Source organism: Peromyscus eremicus, chromosome 5, assembly GCF_949786415.1.
Source record: "Peromyscus eremicus chromosome 5, PerEre_H2_v1, whole genome shotgun sequence".
Taxonomy (NCBI): Eukaryota; Metazoa; Chordata; class Mammalia; order Rodentia; family Cricetidae; genus Peromyscus; species Peromyscus eremicus.
This window is the reverse complement of record NC_081420.1, coordinates 76,024,954-76,039,601: the sequence shown is the minus strand read 5'-3', so window position 1 is coordinate 76,039,601 and position 14,648 is coordinate 76,024,954. Positions and strand designations below refer to the sequence as shown.

The 14,648-nt window shown below is 42.0% G+C and overlaps 1 long non-coding RNA gene across 1 annotated transcript; it reads left to right on the top strand.

Annotated features, from left to right (window-relative positions):
* The first annotated feature begins 4,850 nt into the window (after window positions 1-4,850).
* On the top strand, window positions 4,851-13,089 carry LOC131911554 (uncharacterized). Its single transcript, XR_009379393.1, has 2 exons — window positions 4,851-6,054; window positions 9,759-13,089. It is a non-coding gene; the product is annotated as an uncharacterized LOC131911554 (long non-coding RNA).
* The last annotated feature ends 1,559 nt before the right edge of the window (window positions 13,090-14,648 follow it).

The window sequence follows — 14,648 nt, the reverse complement described above, 5'->3', positions numbered from 1 at the left end:
TGGGCCTGGCTTGAGCTTTTTAAACTTTAAAGCACACTTTCAATGACACACTTCAAACAAGGCCACACCTCCTAATCCTTCTCAAGCAGTTTCACTCCCTGGTGATTAAGCATTTAAATATGTGAGCCGATGGGAGACATCCAAACCACCACAGGGGAAAAAAGGGTTAGTCAAACTTAAACTCTCAGATCACATTCCACTGAAGGAAGCCAGGGCAAGGACCTGGAGGTATGAACTGTTGCAGAAGCCATGGAGGAGTGCTGCTTACTGACTTATTCATCATGGCTTGCTCAGCCTGCTTTCTTATAGAACCCAGGACTGCTAGCCCAGGGGTGGCACTGTTCACAGTGGGCTGGGCCCTCTCACCTCAGTCATCAATCAAGAAAAGGCACTACAAGCCACTCTGGTGGGGGCATTTTCTCAGCTGAGTTTTCCTTTGCTCAAATAAGTCTAGCTTGTGTCAAGTTGACAAAAAACTGACCAGGACACATGTAAGAATGCAGGGACCCAGCTGCTTCTCCGTAATGGCTCAGCTGAGACTGGATTTGCTGTTGATAATGGATCAAAGGAAGCTGATGGTCACCTCACTGCTGCAGTTCAACTAGATTCTGCAGCCAGAACCCCAGGGCAATGCTTAACCAACAGTCCTCCTCAGGACCCATGCCAGCTTTTCTAATCAAGCCTCCTTGGAGGTGATGAAGGGACAGATTTTCCTCATGACTCCAGGGAATTTTTATTATGTGCTGCACCCACAAAATTTCTCTCCGACGAGGCTCCCACTTTTAGTAGAAGTCAATGAACTGTTGACAGGTAGGGCTGTTAAGTGGCATTTTTCAAAACATCAGATATAAAAGCATAAATTTAGGGAGATATTTGCAGAATGTCAGTGATATTTGCAAAAGCCAATACAGTAGTAGCTCCTCTAGAAGATGTCTTTTATTGGTACCATGTGTGAACACAAGTGCCATGCTCAGGCAATTGACACACGAGAGCCCAGGCTGAACAAATGGTTTGGAGTGGAGTGTACTTAGTGTGGTGTCAGGGGTCTGGCATTCGGTTTGCACTGCTGTCTTGGCCCCTTTGTTTCCAACGATTTCTTTGTTTGGCGTCTTGACTTCTCTGAGCAGCTGACTGATTTTGTTACAGAGTGCATCTGTTGTCTGGCTTACACCCCTGGCTTTCTGTGACCCATAGTCTCAGTTACAGGCACTGCCAGCACTTACCCCTTGGAACGTATATAGTTAAAAGTTTAAAAAAAAAAATAGCCTGTTTTAAAACTTTCACCACTGTGTTAGGGTCACATGAGAAAGTTTGTGACAGAAATATGCCGTGTTCAGTTACATCCACAACTCTAAGGGGGTCTGACCTTGCTCATCCTTTTTCCTCCTTGCTTCTGGTGTTTTTGCTGCTTTATCTTGTATAACTAGGCCACACAGTGTGCCCCACCCCACTATTTTACTTTTTAATCATTCTCTTCCTCTGTCTGTCTTTGTCCCAGGTCTGACATAGTTCCTTTCCCTTTATCTTTTAGGTCAAGGTTTTTAAAATTGTTCCAACTCTAAGACGTCCTGCTTGTTCGCATGATGATTACTCTTCTGACTGGTTAAACCCAGCCTCCGCCTGCCCGTGCTCTGAGAGCTGGCTTCTGTGGACTCCATCACTCGGGCTCCTGGGTCCTCTGAGTCGGTTTAGTTTCAGCCAGTTTGGGAAGCATTGGCAAAAGATCAAAGGAAGGAGAGAGTCCAGAATATTTATTCCCTCACTGTGGCTGCAGCCTCATCTTCACCAAGGCCCATGGCTCCTGCCAGACACCTGTGTCTTGTAGCTAAGTTCTAGAAACTGCTTTTCCCCCTTGACCTTCAGGCCTAGAGAAAGAATGATTAGATTCTCTACCACTCCTTCCCTTAAAAGCTACCTCCACCTTTGTAAGAATTCTCCTCATTAAACTCTCTTCAGTGACCCTTTGAAGGTGCCACCTGCTTCCTGCCAGGACCCTGAGTAATATGTAAGTTGGAATTAGAAATTGTGTCCAACCTTGTCAGTCAAGAGTACCCACCAATTCTAAATTAAAATCTGAATGTGAGGTAAGTGTCTTATGTTATCCTGACATATGTTGTTCATGCAAAATCCAACGGATACCAATTATGCAATAACTGTAGAATGAAGGTTCTATCATCTAAGGTCTAGGTGAGACAACTTCAAAATAGCAATTTAAATCGGAGTTTATATGTACTTAAGACACAGTTCCCAGGGTATTTCATAATGACTGAATACTTGGTAATGACAGAACTGTCTGGTTTTTGCCACTTGGCCATTTGCAGTAATGACTCTGCGTCTTCCCTCCTTGCATGGGCCTAGGTGCCACCATGCTGTGAGTTCTGACCAGTGTGATAGAAATAGAAGTGATGTGTGCAGCGCTGAGGCCAGTCTTCAAAGGCCATGACTCACCATTCTTGCACTTCTCCATGTTGGTTGAAGTGAGACCTGCTGTGCCAGACTCCAAAAGGAAGGCAGACCAGAACTGAAGAGGCGTGGCTCTGGATGCTGAAATACCATCATCAGCCCCAGATTTCCCTTAGAAAGAAAGACAGAAACACCATGGATCAGCCACCTTATCAGAAGTTGTGTTGATACTCACTCTTGTGTTGTGTGGGTATATTTGTGTTCTCTTGGCTGCTGTGAAAACCTGACCCACCAGTGAATTAAAACTACATTCAATAGCTTATCATCCTGGAAGACAGAAGTCCAAAGTGGGTGTCACACAATTAAATGATTCTCTATCAAGGTTTTGGCAGGATTAGGGGCATCAGAAAACTTCAGGGGAGAACATTTCTTTGCCTTGTCCAACTCTGAAGGCCACTCATACTCCTCAGCTCACGGGCCTCTTTCTCTGCCTCCAGACTCACCAACGTCTGTAGAGCCTTTCTCCAATGGCTTGCCCACTGGCCCACTGTTCTGCTCATCCACCCAACAAAGTAGATGCTTTTGTGATGATCTTAGCCCAGCCTAGATCATCCCATCTGTCTCCCTGCTTTAAGATGAGCTGATAAGCAAGTTCCATTCCACCTGTATCCTTATATCCCCTTTGCCACGTGACTAATATAGTCACAGGTTAAATTTGGGAGGCATTGTAATTTATGTTTAAGTGTTGTGATTGAGAAACAAGTTTTTATTAACTTTTTCATCTTTAATTTCAGTGCAGCTTTCCAGTATTATGCAAATTAGTCATTACTCTTTATGCCACATAGAAATCTTTAATAATTAAGTATTAATTACATTTTTCAACATCTGTTCCTGAGAACATTTTATGTGATAGACACAGCATGGATCTATAAATATCTAGCACAGTCCCTGACTTCAAGAAACTTACAGATTGTGGGAGAAGTAGATTTGTCAAAAGTGACCATACAAATGGCAGGGAGTCATGGTTACACATAGGAGATACTGAATGAGGTAGAAGATGTCTGTACTAGAAACAATGGAGTTTATCCGAGTCAAGTAGAGCAGAGAGAAATAAGGTGAAAATCACAAGATATGAAAAATCCCAGGATGAAAGCCTAGCCCTTCCAGAGGTAAACCTGTAGAGGTGAGGGTTTGACTATAAGGTGTTCCTGGTTCCAGATGAGGCTGTGGAGGTGGGTGAGTAGGAGACAGATTGTGTGAATGATGCTTTGGGAATTTGGGACATTATATTGAAAGTAACTGTAGGACATTGCCTTGGATCTTAGGAGGACTGCATTATACAAGATGTTAATTAGTATTCTGAGAAGGGAAAATAAAAATGAGCAGGATGAACAATAAGAGAACCCTAGCATTTTTCTTTAGAATAAGCATTTAAGAAGGAATTCAAGAAGGAATAGCCATGTGGATGCACACATACCGTGAGGATCCCAAGGAATCTCAGATGGGGTCAGCATTCCCAGAGGTATTAACAACTCTGTAGCTGTGTTAAAGGTTCAGCATTAATATTTCCTCTGTTGTCAGTATTACCAAAATTGCGCCAGGCTGCATATTCATATGGTGTTGCCAGCTCTTTAATGATGCTTCACTACCATGACAGACCCCCAAAATATATATGCTCCATGAACAAGTATTAAAAAGAAGCCCCAAATGTACCCATTAATTCTTGTTGTTTCCTGGCCGTTATTTTTGTTCTGACACAGGAGTGGTACTCCTAGCCCTGTGAGATCGGCTGTCTTCCAGGTCCCTGCTTCCAAGAAGGCAGATTTGTTTGGTTTTGCTGGGTTAAAAAAGTGTCTGTACGTGTCAGGCATATGGAATTCCTGGGACTGTCAAGCGGTCTCCTTTGCAGAGCTAATCATTCTTCCACATACCCCTAAATGCCTCATCTCACTACATATTTTTGTTTCATTTCATTTCAAATTATGTGGGTGCGGGCACATGTTTACATGAATGCAGTTGTTTGTGGAGAGCAGAGGAAGGTATTGGAGCCCCTGGAACCTGAATTATAGGTCGTTATGAGCTGCTCACAGTAGGTGCTGGGAGCAAACTAGTGACCTATCATTGGATTTTTTTGCTCTTACTCTTTGCTCTTTGGGGACCCACCACCCAGCTCCCAAATAAGTGCATGGAGACTTATTACTTATGAATGCCTGGCCTTAGCTGGGCTTGTTACTAGCCAACTTTTCTTAAATTATCCCATCTATCTTTTGCCTCTGGGCTTTTATTTTTATTCTATATAACTTTCTTTACTTCTTACTCCGTGGCTTGCTGTGTAGCTGGATGGATGGCCCCTGGAGTCCTCCTCCTGCTCCTTTTCTTGCTCCTCCATCTCCTCCTCCTCCTCCTCCTCCTCCTCCTCCTCCTCCTCCTCCTCCTCCTCCTTCTTCTTCTATTTATTCTCTCTGCCTGCCAGCCCCGCCTATCTTTCTCCTGCCTAGCTATTGGATGTTCAGCTCTTTGTTAGACCAATCAGGTGTTTTAGGCAGACAAAGTAACACAGCTCCACAGAGTTAAACAAATGTAACATAAAAGAATGCAACACATCTTTGCATCACTAAACAAATATTCCACAGCATAAACAAATGTAACATTTTTAACTAATATTCTACAACAATGGCCTCTGCAAGGTAGTACAGTGCTCCAGCCACAAACCCTGACCATGCACACAAACATTCTTCTTTCCCCACTTGTGCTGGAGATTGAAGCTGGAGCCTCACACGTGGCAGGCAAGCACTCTACCTCCAAGCTGTCTCCAGTGCTATTGCTACATGGGGTTTTGTTTTTTCATCAATCTCCTCTCTCGCTCTGAGCTTTTCATCTCTGCGTTTGTGACGCTTAAGCTAGCACTTCTGCTGTGGGAGAGTAGACGTTCTTGTCACTGGGGACTCCCTGCTCAATAAGCTTTTGTGAAGAACAAGGGGGAGGCAGTCTATGTAAGTTTGTACTGGTGTCTAGCACTTGGTCAACTATAAATGAAAGGCAACAACAAAAACATCAAGTCCACAAGGATTAAATCTCTTCGTGTTAAGAAAACACTAACAACATAGTCTGCTGGAATTCCTACAAAGTTCTTTCTAACCTAAGGCTAAAAGCAAATTCTTACCCTGAAAAAGTATCACCTCAGGTGGAATGATTGCATCCGAGAGCCAAGAGGACAGTGAAGCTAACCTGGTGAGCTTTAGCTGGAGTATTGTCTGGAGATGCAGGTGACTTTCGGGGGGGTGTGGTTTAAGCCACTGCGTGTCTCCAGGTAGTAGACTCGCTCCAAGGCAGACAGCACAGTCCCCAGTATGGTAGGGGAGGTGCCATGTGGAACTTACTATCCAGCTATAAGTTAAAGATTATAAGAGAAACTCTGAATTTGGTTTCTTGTTTTGAATTTCACAGACATCAATTTGAATGAGCTGACACAAAATGATGGTAATTTATAAAGATAAGAGGGTTCTGTTGTTACTGTTTTTTGTTTTTGTCTTGTGGATCCAAGTCTAGGGATGGAAGCCCTCCAGGTACACTGGCTTTGCCTCTGCGTCTCTCTGCTCCTCTGTTTCATTGTTTCCTGGCTGTGCAGGGAGGTGGATGGCCTGAAAAGAGGTACGTAGAGGCACTCAGAAATGCACAACCACACATCACTCTACAGTTCTTGGAGGAAAAACAAGCTTTCTTAGCCCCAACTGTGTGATTAAAGATTGTATTAAATCTTTTCAACATGAGCAGTTTACATAATTATAATAATTTGGGAATATACATAAACGTTACATACAGCTTTAGTACTACACTGCTTTTACTTACCAGTCAAATTTTCCTTTAGGTCTACATGACCTTTGTATTCTTTTTTACTGGACTATAACATTCCACAACTGATAAATGGACTGTAATATACTAAGCCAGTCACGTGTTATTGAAAATTTAAATTACTTGTAATATTTTGTTTTATAAAGAATAAAAGCTGTTACCATACAGTTTTTGTTTTGGCTTGGTTTTTGATCATTTTATATAAAAATATCCTCAAACCTGTAATGAATTAATAAATGGGAATGAACATGGTTCCCCCCCCCTTTTGTCAGTATCTCTCTATAATATAGCTCTGGCGGTCTTAGAGCTTGATATGTAGATCAGGCTAGTCTTGAACTCACAGAGCTCTGCCTGCCTCTGCTACCAGAGTGCTGGGATTAAAGGCATAAACCACCCTACCCAGCTTAGAGCGGAGAGACAGACTAGGTTCTGCGAAAGAAACTCTTGTTTCTAATTGTAAGCCTACCTTTTAACGGGTGAGCCATCTCTCCAGTGGGTTGTGTCTTTTAAAGGTATGGCTAGCTTTTGAGAAGGATTGTCTTCCTGTGTGATGTATATGAGAGAGTGTCTCACCATGACTAATTTTTCTTTCTAAGTTGGGAGCTTATTCAGAATGGCAGGAAGCATTTGAATTCCTCGTCGTTTTACAAAGGATGGCGTCATAGTTTGACTTCTGTTGTTGTAATAAAACACCATAACCAAAATAACCTGGAGAGGGAAGGGTTTATTTCAGCTTACAATTCTCAGGTCAGTCCAGCCCTGAGGAAAGTCAGGGCGTGAACTTAAGCAGGTCATAGACCTGCAGGCAGGAACCAAAGCAGGGGCTGTGGAGGAGTGCTGCTTACAGACTTGCCCCTGCCTTTACAGAAAATTCAGCCTGCTTTCTTACAGTACCCAGGACCACCATCCCAGGGGAAACATTATCCACAATAGACTGCCCCTCTCCATCATCAGTCAAGAAAACGCCCTACAGATATGCTTGCAGGCCTGACATGGAGGCATTTTCTTGATGAAGATTCCTTCTTTCCAGAAGACCCTACCTTAGGTGAAACTGACTCAAAAACTAGCCAGAACAGATAGAAAACATTTAAATGGGACAAGAACCTGTATGAACAGTGTACTCTGTATTAAATTAATTCACACATACAAGTTGTTGTTGTTGTTTATAAAGCTAGAGACCAAACTTGGGTTCTTTCCTATGTCAGGCAAGTACTCTGCCCATGAACCACTTCCTCTACTCTGTTATAATTTGAAATTAACATATTTTAATGAAGGTTTTCACAGAGAACTGGCTTTGGCTTCTGACTGATACTTTATTATTTTTATTCAATTTTCTTGGACAATTTCATACACATACATAATGCATTCTGATTACCTTCACCTCCCCTCTCTGTGTCTCCCCCTATCCCGCTAACTCCCTTCCTCCCCTTACAGGACAGTTTCCCATATCCATGTCATTTTTTGTTTTTGCAACCCACTGAATTTAGCCACTGGAAGACAACGGGTGTGGAACTCTCTGCTGGAGTGTGGTGGACTTAGCAGTGGGTATACAACTGCAAAAAATGGCAGTCCCTTCCACAGCTCCTATCAACAGCCAATAGTTCCCCAAGGAGGGTAAGTCCCCATGAGCCCCTCTTCCTTCCGTGACTACCGGCAGGGCCGGTACTATGTATGCACAGTGAAGGCATCTGCAGCTGCTTGAGATCATGATTGCAGTAGCTCTGTCCATGCCCAGAAAGTAGCATTGCCCAGCCTTTCTCCCTGTCATCAGACTTACACTCTTTTTACCCTCTCTTTCTTGATATACTCAGGCCTTAGAGGAGGGTGATAGAGATGTCCTGTTCAGAGCTAAGCACTCAACTTTCACTTAATCTCAGCACCTTGAATAGCCAAAAGTCACTGCCTTTTACTGCAAAGAGAAGCTTCTCTGGCCAAGGCTGAGAACAGCATTTGTCTATGGGTATAAACAAATATTTAGAAGCAGTTTGATATGTCCATTTACCGAAACAACAGCAGTAAGTTACCTCTTAGGACGACCTATGGCCACACTAGCCTTTGAGTTTTGACCAGATTGGCAGTACGATGCATTTTCTCCTCAAATCCAATCAGCGGTTTGTTATTCCCACAACAGTCATGCTACTGTAACATAGGGGGCGGGGGGGGGGGGGGGGATGACATCTTGCCTGGCATGTTGGCAACGTGCCTTGAAAGGTTCACAGTTAGATAAGATTGTTGATCACTCCCCACCCCCAACAGACTGCAATGCTCCTTTAGCACTATTGCTGGTCAGTAGGGTTCTAGCTTGATTTCCATATATGACCATTTCTCTGGTAAATAATCTGAATAGACTTCGGCCAGATTATTTGTCCTGACTATGTATATTGTCAACTTGATATAAGTCAAGAGTTGTTGGGAAAGAGGGACTCTCAGTTGAGAAAATGCCTCCATGAGATTTGGTTATAGGAAATAACCTATAGTGCATTTCCTTATTAGTGACTGATGTGGGAAGGCCCAGCCCATTGTGAGTGGTGCCACCCCTGGGCAGGCAGCAGTCCTGGGATGGCTAAGAAAGCAAGCTGAGCAAGCCAGTAAGCAGAGCTCCTCTGAGATCTTTGCCTCCCGGTTCCTGCCCTGAGTTCCTGCCCTGGCTTCCCTCAGTGATGGACTAACAAGCTGTAATGAGGAATAAAAACTTTGCTTCCTCCCTAAGACAGTTTTGGTCATAGTGTTTTTATCATAACAGCAAAAGAAACCCAAACTAAGACAGAATTCTATTAACTCCTGAATGCAGTTGAACTTGATCATATTTTTCTTTCTAGGATACTTTGTATGGTGTTCTTATAAATCATTAAAAATGCCCATCAAGAGCCTTATTTTAGGTCTTCATTTGATGTCCCACATAGTTACTGTATGGGTTTGGATAATAGTTTCATCTTCAGGAGCTTCATTTCATTCATAGATAAAGCTATTCCTGGGTAAGCATATGTTTAGCTAAAATTTAGATTATTTAAATGTAAAAATTTGTGTAATTTAGTCACTTCCTTTGTAGTGACTTAGATTTTGTTAAATAAATACCTTTTTCCTTTAGTAGCTTGGATTACCAATAATACCTATGTTGTTTTTCTCTTAAAATGGCATACAATAATAGAAATTTTCTGGCAGGTCTTTTCATTAGCAAACTGGAAACATTTTTAGCAAATGCCAAAAAGTAATGTTTGAACATATAAAACATCAAATGTTTAACATAAACTTTATAAATAGCAAAATGCTTAATAGAAGAAATTACTCATATTGTCACTAAAAATGATTAAAAACATTGACTACATGAGAAAAAATATTCTCCTCGGCTAATGAAGTGAATTTATTATAGGTATTTCCTTTTCATTTTTCTATGGAAGACATTAAAATTTTTAAAGTACATAGCTTTGAATTATTTTCATTATTTTTTTTTGTACTGCCTCGTTTATTACAAGTTTGTGTTCCCTTACACTCACTTTCTCCAGACTTTGGTGTGTTATCGGTGTAAATCAAAGCCCGAGGCCACTTTCTTGGAGAAGGCGCTGGCTCACAGCGTGTTCTGCTCCCATCTGCTCCCTCCGTTGCTGAAGAACAGACTGAAGATAATCATCTAACCGACAAACACGGCGTGCAGACTCTGATGGTCATTAGCTAGGAAAGTGTTCCCTGAATTTCACTTGCTTTCTCATCCCTCCCGTGCTGGCCTTGGAACAAACAGGTCGGTGGTGTAGCAGCAAGAGGTCCCCTGCTGCCAGAAGGAAACAAGGACTAAGGAGACACTTTGGACTCCTTAATTTCCAGGCCACTTGATAGCGGCCACAGTTCATTACCCAGGAAAATTGCTTGATCTCTGGGAAAAGGGTGCTGGAGGTGAGGGAGAATGAGTTTGCCACCAACACAGTTCACCTGGCAACTCAGTCATTTGGATCTAACTAGAGAGTGATTGCAGCCATGTTCCCGACGAGGCTGAAAGCTGCTTCCTGCAGTAAGTTGGTGATCGTGTGTGTCCTGTGTCTAGAGTGGAGGGGGGTGAGGGAAGCAAAGGAAGACCCTCTCCCCTCTGCCGCTCCCATCTGCTCTTCATTTCATAACAACGGATCCTGTCTTTAATTCTGTTGGAATTGATAAACAGTCACACCCAGAATAAGATTTCAAAGCACAGTGTATAACTATTCAGATAAAAATAGGAACAGAGACACTTTATTGAGTAAGGGCTATACGTTTGTTTCCATACATGTTCTCATGCTATACAAAACTTTAGGACTGTGGTGTAGCTCAGTGGTGGGGTACTTACTTAGCATGCAGAAGACCCTAGGTTCAATCCCACAGCACCACCAAAATTTTTTGAATGAGTACTCTTAACTCTTGTTTAATTGGACAGTGTCAGAAATACAATACATACCCCCTGCTATGAGGATTTCCTTGTGGGGACGATCCTATAATCCCCCTCCTTTTACCTCTCTTCATCTTCCCTGGATTCTGGTCTCTCGTCACTCAGCCCAAGTTTTGGACATCTATTTCACAGTCTATTGTTTGATACCTATCTCTCAGACGACATTATAAATACTAACTATGGGTAATAACTCCTGTTGTAGTCATGAGTGTATCTGCCTATAATGAACAGATGCATCATAGCTACCCTACTGTGGTGGGTATAAGAAGAGGAACCTGATTTGAGAGTGCTACAGAAGCTGACCAGTGTCTGAAAACAGAATAACCCAACATCACACAAGAGGAAGTACAGAAGCTTTGCAGGGTCCTTTCTAGATGAGCTGCCCATCACACATGACTTCCCATGACATTTCAGCACCATGCACATTGCATGCATATGTTACATCCCAGAGTTCTATGAACCAAGGAAGAAAAGATTCGTTTTTTTTTCTTTTATGGACAAAATCAGCATCTTTAACATGACCAGATAAAGCAAAAACAACAAAAAATGGCAGCCCACTGTTGATAGTGTACTATCCAAAACAATTCAATTCTCCATTCGAATGTAGTAGCCTGGCATGGAAAGGAGTCTCTGTTACTCATAAATGTTAGTATTCATGACAGAATATCTTTGGAATTGTGGAGATACAAAGTATCGCAAATACATGTTTCAGAGTGGGTGCCTCTACTATAAAGAACCCAGAGCTGGGGGAGAAGTCCGTATCACTGGTAATGAAGTCTGTTATAAAACATTCTCCTGAAACATGACAAATGCTGTTAGCCAGGGGTAGGAGTGCAGGCCTGGAATTCGAGCATGTATGAAAGCTGAGGCAGGAGGATAACCCTGTGTTTAAAAAAAAAAGTCCTTATATTGTATATGAAGCCAAGAGGTAATAATTACAGTGATTCCTTTTGTATCAAAATCAACAACCAACTCCATCACATAATTACTTAGTAGAATGCTCAAGCAGTTACTCCCTCAAGGTGCACATTTAGTTGAATACTAGAGTTAAGAACTGGCAGAAGGAGGGATTAAGGAAGGAAACATTATTTGAGATATCACAAGATGAGGGTGTCATGGAAAGGAATTTAAGCCCCAGAGCAAACTTCCTCAAAAAGATGTATCACAGAATGATCACTAGTCAAAAGACTACAGAGCAGGAAAAATCTCAGAAGCCTACCCAAAGGTAATTTATGGTAAATGTTTAGATTTTAAGATCATTGTATCTGAAAATCAAGGCTGGTTTCTGTGAAAATAAAAAGAGTTTTTACACACATGCACAAGCACACATAGGGTCAAGAGTGTTAAAAAAACAACTCAGTATCTGAGAAAATGGTAATTATGATAAACATGTAAGGATCAGTGACTATGGCATGTGTGGGTCACTTATTGGGAAAATGTACATATGGATGAAATTAATGCAGTTTTCCCCCAGAAAAGTACATCAGTGGAGAATACCTTTTAAAAGCTAACCCAGTGGGGCTCGGAGATGGATCCAGGTTAAGAGCACTGGTTGCTCTTCCAGAGGACATAGGCTTGATCATTGTGGCTCACAACTGACTGTAGCTCCAGTTCCAGGAGATCTGACACCCACTTCTGGCCCCTGGGGCACCAGGCACACATGTGGTGCACAGCCATTCATACAGGCAAAACACCCATACACATAAAATAATACAGTAATTTAAACAAAAGAAGTTAACAAAGTGCTGGGGAAATTAGACATTCCATCTGCAGGAGTGTGAAATTAGATATTCATCTCACAAATAATAAATCAAAATAAAAGATCTATCCACATGACCCTGAAGTATAAAACCATTAGAAGGATAGAGGAAACACTCCTGGACAGAGTTGGGAAAATGGGTGTTTTCATGGGACTCCCAAACACAGGAAACAAAAGCAAAAATAAATAAATAAATGGGGTCACAGCAAAGCAGGACTCTTCCACACAGCCAAGAGAGTGATCCACAGAGTGGAGAGACAGCCTGGGAACTGGAGGGTGTGTTTGAAAATTATGTATTGCTCCAAATGCACATGGAGCAACTCAGTAGCAGGACAACATGGAGCCTGATTACAGCAGACAATGGGTCTGGACAGACTGAGCTCAAAAGAAGTTACAGATGGCCAAGAAGTATGTGAAAAAGTGTTCAACATCATTAACTACCAGGGGAACACAGAATGAAGCTACATTGAGGTATTGCCTCACTCCTGTTAGGATGGCTGTTACCCAAAGATGAAGGATAATAAGTGGAGGTAGGGAGGGATGGGAGCCCTGGTACACACTGGTGGAAATGCACATCAGCATGGCCATTCTGGAAGGCAGTGCAGAGCTCCTGAAAAAATTAAATAAAGAACTCCCACTGCTCTGGGTATATATTCCAAGGACATGAATGGTGTGTTGCCATTGTGTATTTATTTCAGTGTTATTCACAATAGCCAAGGTATACAAGCACTCTGAGTGTCCAAAGGCTGATGAATAGGTAAAGAAAATTCACTACATAAACCCAGTGGAATACTATTCAGCCTTCAAGAAAGAATCTTGCCTTTTACAACAGTATGAACCTGGAGCGCATTATATTAACTGAAGTAAGCCAAGCAGAGAAAGAGAAACATTGTATGTCCTGGTTGTTAAGTAGAATCCGAAAACATCACACTCTAAGACACTGAGAACAGAATGGTGGTTTCCAGGGACTAGAGTGTCAGGTTGGGAAGATGTTGGCCGAAGATATAGTGTTAGGTTAGGAAAAGCATGGTGAGGAGCTGGATTGCCTACCGTGGTGATTATAGTTCATAATACACACATACACTTGATATTTGTGGAGGTTGTGTGCTCACTGCAAAAATAAGCACGTGAGGTAGCATCTTAATTGGTTTGATTAGCCAGTTCACACATGTATATGCTGCATGCTATGATGCCAATTTAAAGTACAGAAATCACCATAAAGACAGAACAGGAAATGAGAGTGGATTCCACTACTTACAGGACTCCTGCGTAGGAACCATTGCTTTTTTATGGGAGGTCAGTGTGGGAGGCCATTACAGAAAATAGTTCTAGGTTGTTCTCAGGAAACTGAATAAAGCTGTGTACCTAAGCAAGAGAAAAATCAAGACACATATTAAGCCAATGATGTTAAAACATTGTTCAGATTAAAACCCCTGCCCAGCAGAACTTTCAGATCGATGCCAGAGACAAAGGACAAACAGTAACTGGGGATATGAACAATGCTAGAGGATTAGATGCCACAGACGAGAGAGACTGGAGGTGATGAGGCCTTGGGACTGCCCGTTTTTAAATTACAGAACGTGAAAACCCCAGAGCTCGGGAAATGTTCTCAGAAAGGTGCAGGTAAAGTGGAGAGGGTGCTCTAGGAGCCAGGGTTGGGAGCTGTCCAGTAGGATGACTAGTGTTTCTTTTGGTCCTCAGTAGTTCCTGTTAGGTTCAAAGAAGAAAACAAGGTGTAGGATAAACATAGATTATTCTGTGTTTAGAAAAATGCACATTTTCATGAATTCTATAATAAACAAACCTGTGATGTTGTCTATTGATTGAATCCCTAACACCTGTTCTTTTTTACTCACGTTAGTTTTGTTTTCCATTTTGGCAAATACTAATTCCCTGCCATTTTAAAAATGAAATAATTGAACATATGTGCAAGTTTAGTTCTAAAACGTTTACATTTCTCCCATCAGATTTAATGAAAATGTAATTGTCTATGTTCGTATGCTTAAGGAAATGGGGATGATTTATGTAACTACCATGGATGAATATGTATGCTCCTCTGTTTTGGCAGAGAATGAACACCAGGGAGAAGGCTAGAGACCTGCAGTTTCCCCGAGCTCTAGCTTAGCCCTTAATTGCATCCAGCTATGTTAGAACTGTAATGGTCCCACCTGGGGTCATTGTTAAAAACACTTGTTTAAAACTGTGTGGGAACTTCAGCCTCCT